Genomic DNA, 10696 nt, shown 5'->3' on the forward strand with positions numbered 1-10696 from the left:
ACACACATATCAAAAGCTACTTTAAATGTCAATGGACTAAATGCTCCATCAAATGCCACAGGGTGGCCAATTGGATAAAAAAACAAGACCCATATATACGCTGCATACAAGAGAGACACTTCAGACCTACAGAGACTCACAAACTGAAAGTAAAAGGATGGAAAAAGATATTTCATGCAAATGGCAAAGAAAAGAAAGTGTGAGTAGCAATACTTATATCAGACAAAATAGACTTTAAAACAAAAACTGTAACAAGAGACAAAGATGGGCACTACATAACAATAAAAGGAACAATCCAACAAGAAAATATAACACTTGTAAATATATGCACCCAACATAGGAGCACCTAAATATATAAAGCAATTATTAGCAGACGTAAAAGGAGAAATAAACAGTAACACAATAATAGTAGGGGACTTTAACACTCCGCTTACCCCAATGGATAGATCATCCAAACAGAAGATCAATAAGGAAACACTAGCCTTAAAGGACACATTAGGCCAGATGGACTTAGTAGATCTATACAGAACATTCCATCTAAAAACCACAGAATACACATTCTTTTCAAATGCACATGGAACATTCTTCAGGATTGATCACATATTAGGCCACAAAACAAGTCTCAATAAATTTAAGAAGATCGAAATAATATCATGCATCTTTTCTGACCACAAAGGTATGAAACTAGAAATCAACTACAGGAAGAAAACCAGAAAAGCCACAAAAATGTGGAGATTAAACAAAATGCTATTGGACAATGATTGGGTCAATGAAGAAATCAAAGAAGAAATAAAAAAATTCCTGGAGACAAATGAAAATGAAAACACAACGTGCCAAAATCTGTGGGATACAGCAAAAGCGGTTCTAAGAGGGAAGTTCATAGCAATTCAGGCCTACCTCAACAAACAAGAAAAATCCCAAATAGACAATCTAAAGGTGCATCTAAAGATACTGGAAAAAGAACAACAAACAAAGCACAAAATCAGCAGAAGGAAGGAAATAAAAATCAGAGCAGAAATAAACGAAATAGAGACTAAAAAAACAATAGAAAAAATTAATGAAACCAAGAGCTGGTTCTTTGAAAAGATAAACAAAATTGACAAACCCTTAGCTAGACTCACCAAGAAAAAAAGAGAGAAGGCTCAAATAAATTAAATCAGAAATGAAAGAAGAGAGATTACAATGGACACCTCAGAAATACAAAAGATAATAAGAGAATACTATGAAAAGCTATACACCAACAAATTGGATAATCTAGAAGAAATGGATAAATTCTTAGAAACATACAACCTTCCAAAATTGGACCAAGAAGAAGTAGAGAATTTGAATAGACCAATCACCAGTACGGAGATCGAAACAACAATCAAAAACCTCCCAAAAAATCAAAGTCCAGGACCAGATGGCTTCCCTCGTGAATTCTACCAAACATCCAAAGAAGACTTAACACCTATCCTTCTCAAACTCTTCCAAAAAATTGAAGAGGAGGGGAGGCTTCCTAACTCATTCTACGAAGCCAACATTATCCTCATGCCAAAACCAGATAAGGACAACACAAAAAAAGAAAATTACAGACCAATATCACTGATGAACATTGATGCAAAAATCCTCAACAAAATACTAGCAAATCGAATACAACAATACATTAAAAAGATCATACATCATGATCAAGTGGGTTTCATTCCAGGGATGCAGGGATGGTTCAACATCCACAAATCTATCAACGTGATACACCACATTAACAAAAGGAAGGATAAAAATCACATGATCATCTCAATAGATGCAGAGAAAGCATTTGACAAGATACAGCATCCATTTATGATAAAAACTCTAAATAAAATGGGTATAGAAGGAAAATACCTCAAGATAATACAGACCATATGTGACAAACCCACAGCAAATATCATTCTCAAAGGAGAAAAACTGAAAGCTATCCCTCTAAGAACAGGAACCAGACAAGGATGCCCACTGTCACCACTCTTATCTAACATGGTATTGGCAGGTCTAGCCAGAGCAATGAGGCAAGAAAAAGAAATAAAAGGGATCCACATTGGAAAAGAAGAAGTGAAACTGCCACTCTTTGCAGACGACATGATTTTACATGTAGAAAACCCTAAAGAATCCACTAAAAAACTTTTAGAAACAATAAAGGAATACAGTCAAGTCGAGGGATACAAAATCAATGTACAAAAATCAGTTGCGTTTCTACACACTAACAACGAAGAAGCAGAAAGAGAAATTAAGAATACAATCCCATTTATAATTGCAACGAAAAGAATAAAATACCTAGGAATAAACTTAACCAAAGACGTGAAAGATCGGTACACTGAAAACTATAAAACATTGTTGAAAGAAATCGAAGAAGACACAAAGAAATGGAAAGATATTCCATGCTCTTGGATTGGAAGAATTAACATCGTTAAAATGTCCATACTTCCTAAACCAATCTATAGATTCAACATAATCCCTATCAAAGTTCCAACAACATTTTTCACAGAAATAGAACAAAGAATCCTAAAATTTATATGGAACAACAAAAGACTCCGAATAGCCAAAGGATTCCTCAGAAAAAAGAACAAAGCTGGAGGTATCACACTCCCTGATTTCAAAATATACTGCAAAGCCATAGTAACCAAAACAGCATGGTACTGGCACAAAAACAGGCACACACAGAGATGGAACAGAATCAAGAGTCCAGAAGTAAACCCACACATTTATGCACAGCTAATATTCGACAAGGGAGCCAAGAGCATACAATGGAGAAAGGAGAGTCTCTTCAATAAATGGTGTTGGGAAAACTGGGCAGCCACATGCAAAAGAATGAAAGTAGACAATTCCCTTAACCATGCACAAAAATCACCTCAAAACGTATTAAAGACTTGAATGTAAGACCTGAAGCCACGAAACTTCTAGAAGAAAACATAGGCAGTATGCTCTTTGACATCAGTCTTGGCAGCATATTTTCAAGTACCATGTTTCACCAGGCAAGGGAAACAAAAGAAAAAATGAACAAATGGGACTACATCAAACTAAAAAGCTTCTGCACAGCAAAGGAAACCATCAAAAAACCAAAAAGACAATCTAACAATTGGGAGAAGATATTTGCAAGCCATATATCAGATAAGGGTTTAATATCCAATGTATACAAAGAACTCATACAGCTCAACAACAAAAAAACCAACAACCCAATTAAAAAATGGGCCAAGGATCTAAACAGAGATTTCTCCAAAGAAGATATACGGATGGCCAACAGGCATATGAAAAGATGCTCAACATCATTAGCTATCAGGGAAATGCAAATCAAAACTACAATGAGGTATCACCTCACTCCGGTCAGAATGGCTATAATTAACCAGACAGGAAACAACAAATTTTGGAGAGGATATGGAGAGAAGGGAACACTTGTTCACTGCTGGTGGGGCTGCAAACTGGTGCTGCCACTATGGAAAGCAGTATGGAGTATCCTCAGAAAATTAAGAATAGATCTACCATATGATCCAGCTATCCCACTGCTGGGTATTTATCCAGAGAACTTGAAAACACAAAGACATAAAGATACTTGCACCCCTATGTTCACTGCAGCACTATACACAACAGCCAAGACTTGAAAGCCACCTAGATGCCCATCAAGGGATGAATGGATAAAGAAGATGTGGTATTTATACACGATGGAATACTACTCAGCCATAAGAAATGATGAAATCCGGCCATTTGTGACAACATGGATGGTCCTTGAGGGTATTATGCTGAGTGAAATAAGTCAGAGGGAGAAAGTCAAATACCGTATTATCTCACTCATAAGTAGAAGATAAAAACAACGACAAACAAACACATAGCATTGGAGATTGGACTGGTGGTTACCATAGGGGAAGGGGGGATGAGGGAGGGCAGAAGGGGTGATTAGGCTCACATGTGAGGGGATGGTCTGTAATTAGTTTTTGGGTGGTGAACATGATGTAATCTACACAGAATTCGAAATATATTATGATGTACATCCGAAAAATAAATAAGTAAAACATTGCCTTCAGTAATTTTATGAGGCATGCTTTAAAAAATGTCTATTTCATAGGTTTTTTTCCCTTAACCAAAAACAGTATTAGCTAACTGGAGCATCAACTTTACTGGACAGACATAGCTTCAAATGAATTTTGACTATCAAAATTATCCTTAAAGAAAAAAAGGCTTGGGGCCAGCCCAGTGGCACAGCAGTTAAGTGCCCACCTTCCGCTTTGGTGGCCCAGGGTTTGTTGGTTTGGATCCCAGGTATGGACATGGCACAGCTTGGCAAGCCATGCTGTGGTGGGCATCCCACATATAAAGTAGAGGAGGATGGGCACGGATGTTAGCTCAGGGCCAGTCTTCCTCAGCAAAAGGAGGAGGATTGGCAGCAGATGTTAGTGTAGGGCTAATCTTCCTCAAAAAAAAAAAAAAAAGAAAAAAAGTCAAATACTGTATTATCTCACTCATAAGTAGAAGATAAAAACAACGACAAACAAACACATAGCATTGGAGATTGGACTGGTGGTTACCATAGGGGAAGGGGGGATGGGGGAGGGCAGAAGGGGTGATTAGGCTCACATGTGAGGGTTGCCAGTTTTGAAGATATTTAAAACACTGTGCTATGAACTCTATGCAATTTGAATAACATTAGCTTACACTTTATAGTAGTTTACAGTGATTTTGAATACACTTTCTCACTTGAGCCTCCTGACAATTCTAAGAGATGGGAATCCCCATATTGCAGATGAACATACCAAGGGTTAGCAGGGTTATGTGATTTGCCCAATATTACAGAGCCTTGAACTTGAAGTTTAGACGAAAGACCCAACTCTTCTCACTCCTAATTTAGCTCTCTAAGTACATCATATTGCTTTGCAATTCTATATGTTCTAGCAAGGTTATGATTTTTCTTATAATTTTATGTGAAATTTATTTTCATATAAGGTGTAATCATATAATTATGCAGCTGCTCTATGAGATAATTTTGATAAGTACTTATACTTCAATGAAAATTAAGGTTTGCTACTGAAAACATGCTTAACTTTGCCCTTTGAATTTATGCATTCAGATTAATACCTAAGCAGATGTAAAACGTCAAATCATTACTTCCAAATTTCTGGACATCTGGTTTCAAAAGAGTCATTGTATCACAACAACCAATCCTTGATATCAATTTAAAAATCTGGACACATTCAAAGGAAAATAAATAATAATGCACCGTTTCTCTTAATGGCCCTAATCTGCCCCGAAAGAAACCAAAAAATCAGATTGTTTTTGTAGAATATTAAAAGTAGCCACATGCCAATGGAAAAAGGCTTGGTAATTTGGCCTTCATACAGGACTTTTGCAAAAAGTCATTTTCTTGGGAAGCAAAAAAATGCTGTTGGCTTCTCATTATCAACTGATTCCTGCTTCTTCTATCACATTCCAAATCCCATGAAAATTGGGTTAACTTATAATTGTATGACATGGGAAAAAGTATATCTCCTCTAACTAGAAAAGATGTGCTACTTCAGTCAAGCTTAGAAATAATATATTGTTCTAAAAATAAGGTTTCTGACTTAGAAGACATATGGTGAATCTTCATGAAGTCAGGGAGAGAGGAGGAGTTGTCATGAAATGTGCTCCATTAGAATTGCCAGGGGGACAGACTGTACTTTCCTACTAACAAATGTCCCTTTTTAAATGTGGTTGTCCCTATATTTTCCTATTAAAGGCACAATTCTTTCACTTTTTCCCTGTGAATATGTGAAACGCTATCTATTTTGAATTCCCAGAATTTACGTTTCTATTTACTTACCAGAATTCAAAAGGTATATTTTACACCCAATGCATATAAAAATGGAATAAAAAGAAAAACATACTGGAAAAGAAGATAATTCTACCCTCGGAGGTGGAGGGTGGTTGATTTGGGAAAGGTTCCACAAAGGAAGTTACATTTCAATAGGGTCTTGTTGGGTGAGAAGAGTATTTGAGGAAGCACTAACAAGAGAAGCAAGACTTTGTTTTCTGATGTGTCTAAAACAAAGTGTTCTAGGAAATGGCTAGAAATAGACAGGTAAAGCTAGACTGGGGTCAGCCTGTAAAGGATTTCGACCACCAGGCAAGGGATTTCAATCTTTATGCTCCAGTCAGTCACAGTAGAGACTTCCGGTTTTATTTAAAATATTTTTTAAATGTTTAGTAAAGTAATACATACACAGATTTAATAATCAAATAGTAGAGAAGGACTTAAATGAGAAAACCATAGTCCTCTGCCCCACTCTTAAGTACTCCTATTTTAACTCATTTATGCTGATTGTCACTATTAATGGATTTGTTCATTTGGGACTTTATCCATGGACTTTCTGCCATGGCAGAAGAGGATTTAGCTAATTTATACCATATCTCTATTGCTTCTTTCATTCCCCACAACGGAATTATTTTCAGCTCCTGTATTTCTTACCATTGTAACTTTAAGGAATATATTTACATGTTTATTTCCTTTTCAATCAACTATATGAAGTATCTCTTGACTCTGCCATGTAAGATGAGTATACTAGCACAGTATACTAGGACTTCTATTTTTCTTCCCTCCTTGAAGTCTTCTTTATCTGACATTAATATAGCCATTTCTGCTTTTTTTAAATTAATATTTGCTCTAGGTATCTTTTTCCTTCCTTTTACTTTCAACCCACCTATATCGTTACATTCGGAGTTTCTTGTAGACAGCATATAACTAGCTCTGGTGGTCTAGTGGTTAATATTTGACACTCTCACTGCTGCGGCCCAGGTTCATTTCGTTTTCTGGCCAGGGAACCATACCACCTATCTGTGGTTGTCATACTGTGGTGGCTGCCTGTTGCTGTGATGCTGAAAGTTATGCCACTGGTATTTCAAATACCAGCAGGGTCACCCATGGTGGACAGGTTTCAGCAGAGCTTCCAGACTAAGACAGACTAGGAAGAAGGACCTGGCCACCCACTTCCAAAAAATTGGCCAGGCAAATCCTACGAATAGCAGTGGAGCATTGTCTGATAGAGCGCTGGAAGGTGAGAGGGTGACACAAAAAGATGGGGCAGGGTTCTGCTCTGCTGTGCACAGCGTCACTAGGAGTTGCAATCAATTCCATAGCATTAAAGACAAGTAGACAGCATATAGTTGGGTCATGTTTGTTAATTCACTCTGCAAATCTGTCTTTTAATTGGTGTACTTTGACCATTTATATTTAAGGTAATTATCATTATGTTGGAGCTTAAGTCCGCCATTTTATTTTTTGTTTTCTGTTTGCTCTCTCTGTTTTTCATTTCTGTTTTCTTTTTCCTGTCTTTCTGTGGGTTACCTGAATATTTTTTAGAATTTCAGTTTATCAATAGTGTTTTGAGTGTGTCTCTTGTATAGCATCTTAGTGGTTGTTCTAGGTATATTACATTATATATACATAACATTACAGTCCACTAGTGTCATCATTTTACCAGTTCAACTGAAGTTTAGAAACCTTACCTCTGTTTATCTGACTTTACTCTCCCTTATTTATACTGTAATAGTCTTATATATATCCTCTACACACATTGAGAACTATGTCAGATAGTGTTACAACTTTTGCTTCAACCATCAGCCATAATTTTAAAAACTCAAGAGGAGAAGGAAAGTCTGTAGTATATTTACCCATATTTTTGCTTACCACGTTCTTTCTTCCTTCTGGATATTCCACCATTCCTTCTTTTATCATTTCCTTTCTGTTTAGAGAACTTCCTTTAGCTATTATTTAGGGTAGATCTGCTGGCAAAATTTCTTAGTTTTCTTTCATCTGAGGATATCTTGATTTACCCTTCATTCTTGGAGGATATTTTTGCTGAATATAGAAGTCTGGGTTGATAGTTCTTTTTTTCAGCACTTGAAAACTGTTGTGCCACTTCTTTCTGGACTGTATGGTTTCCTTTTCTTTTTGGTGAGGAAGATTGGCCCTGAGCTAACATCTGTTGCCAACCTTCTGCTTTTTGCTTGAGCAAGATTGTCGCTGAGCTAACATCTGTGTCAATCTTCCTCTATTTTGTATGTGGGATGCCACCACAGCATGGCTTGATGAACAGCGTGTAGATCCATGCCCAGGATCTGAACCCATGAACCCCAGGCTGCCAAAGTGGAGCATGCAAAATTAACTACTATGCCACCAGGCTGCCCTCTCACCTTTTTTTTTGCCTTTTTGGTAGTTTTTATTGTGATAAAATATACATAACATAAAATTTACCATTTTACAACTAATCTTCAACAAAGGTGCCGAGAACATACAATGGAGAAAATAATGGTGTTGGTTCAATAAACGGTCTTGGGAAAACTGGACAGCCACATGCAAAAGAATGAATGTAGACCATTATCTCACACCATACACAAAAATAAACTCAAAATGGATCAAAGACTTGAAGATAAGTCCTGAAATCATAAAACTCCTGGAAGATAATATAGGTAATACACTCTTTGACATCAAACCTAAAAGGATCTTTTCGAATACCATGTCTTTTCAGACAAGAGAAACAAAAGAAAAAATAAACAAGTGGGACTTCATCAGACTAAAGAGCTTCTGCAAGGCAAAAGAAACTAGATCAAAACAAAGAGACAACCCACCAATTGGGAGGAAATATTTGCAAATCATATATCTGACCAGGGGTTAATATCCATAATATATAAAGGAACCCACACAACTGAACAATAAAAAAACAAACAGCCAGATCAAAACGTTGGCAAAGGATATGAACAGACATTTTTCCAAAGAAGATATACAGACAGCCAATAAACACATGAAAAGATGTTCAACATCACGAATCATCAGGGCAATGAAAATCAAAACTACACTAAGATACCACCTTATGCCTGTTAAAAGGGCTATAATCACTAAGACTAAAAATAACAAATGTTGGAGAGGGTGTGGAGAAAAAGGAACCCTCATACACTGCTGGTGGGAATGCAAACTGGTGCAGCCTCTATGGAAAACTGTATGGAGATTCTTCAAAAAACTAAAAATAGAACTACCATACGACCCAGCAATCCCACTACTGGGTATCTACCCAAACAACTTGAAATCAACAATCCAAAGTAACATATGCATCCCTATGTTCATTGCAGCACTATTCGCAATAGCTGAGACATGGAAACAATCCAAGTGCCCATCGACTGATGATTGGATAAAGAAGATGTGGTATATATATATATATATATATATATATATATAATGGAATACTACTCAGCCATTAAAAAAGACAAAATCATCCCATCTGCCACAACATGGAAGGAGCTGGAGGGAATTATGCTAAGTGAAATAAGCTAGGCTGAGAAAGACAAATACCAGATGATTTCACTCATATGGAGAATATGAACAAACATATGGACAAAGAAAACAGTTCAGTGGTTACCAGGGGAAGGGGGGACGGGGTGTGGGCACAGAGAGTGAAGGGGAGCACTTATGTGGCGACAGACAAGAAGTAATGTAGAACTGAAATCTCACATTGATGTAAACTATTATGAACTCAAAAAAATTTACCATTTTAACCATTTTTAAGTGTAAAATTCAGTGGCCTTAAGTATATTTACAATGCTGAACAACCATCACCACTATCCATTTCCAAAACTTATCCATTAGACAATAATTCCCCATTCTCTCCTCTCCAAACCCCTAGTAACCACTACAGTACTCCCCTCTTATCCACAGGGGATGCATTCCAAGACCCTCAGAGGATGCCTGAAACCTTGGATAGTACAAAACCCCATATATACTATGTTTTATCCTATATATACGTACTTATGACAAAGCTTAATTTACAAATTAGACACAGTAAGAGATTAACAATAACTAATAATAAAGTTGGCTTTGGGGATGTCAAGTAAAATAAGGGTTCCTTGAACACAAGCACTGCAGTACCACAACAGTCCATCTGATAACCAAGACGGCTACTAAGTGACTAATGGGTGGGTAGCAATGGACAGCATGCATATGCTGGACAAAGGGATGCTTCACATCCTGGGGGACAAAGCAGGAAGGTGTGAGATTTTATCACACTACTCAGAACAGTGCTCAATTTAAAACTTGTGAATTGCTTATTTCTAGAATTTTCCATTTAATATTTTCAGACCGTGGTTGACCGCAGGTGACTGAAACCATGGAAAGCAAAACCACAGATAAGGGGGGACTACTGTATTCTACTTTCGGTCTCTGAATATTCTAGTTACCTCATATAAGTGGAATCATACAATAGCTGTCCTTTTGTATCTGGCTTATTTCACTTAGAATAGTGTTTTCAAGGTTCATCCATGTTGTAGCATGTATCAGAATGCCAATCTTTTTAAAAAGGCTGAATAACATTCCATTGCATGTATTCACCACATTTTGTTTATCCATTTATCTGTTGATGGACATTTGGGTTGTTTCCATCTTTTGGCTATTGTGAATAATGTTGCTATGAACATTGGTGTACAGTCATGTGTCCCTTAACAATGGGAATATGTTCTGAGAAATGCTTTATTAGGTGATTTAATTGTTGTGCAAACATCATAGAGTGCACTTACACAAAACTAGATGGTATAGCATACTACACACCTAGGCTATATGGTATAACATATTGCTCCTAGGCTAAAAACCTGTACAGCATGTTATTGTACTGAATACCGTAGGCAGTTGTTAGACAATGGTATTTGTGTATCTAGACATACCTAAACATAGAAAAGG

The sequence above is a fragment of the Equus caballus genome, chromosome X (assembly GCF_041296265.1).
Source record: "Equus caballus isolate H_3958 breed thoroughbred chromosome X, TB-T2T, whole genome shotgun sequence".
Classification (NCBI taxonomy): Eukaryota; Metazoa; Chordata; class Mammalia; order Perissodactyla; family Equidae; genus Equus; species Equus caballus.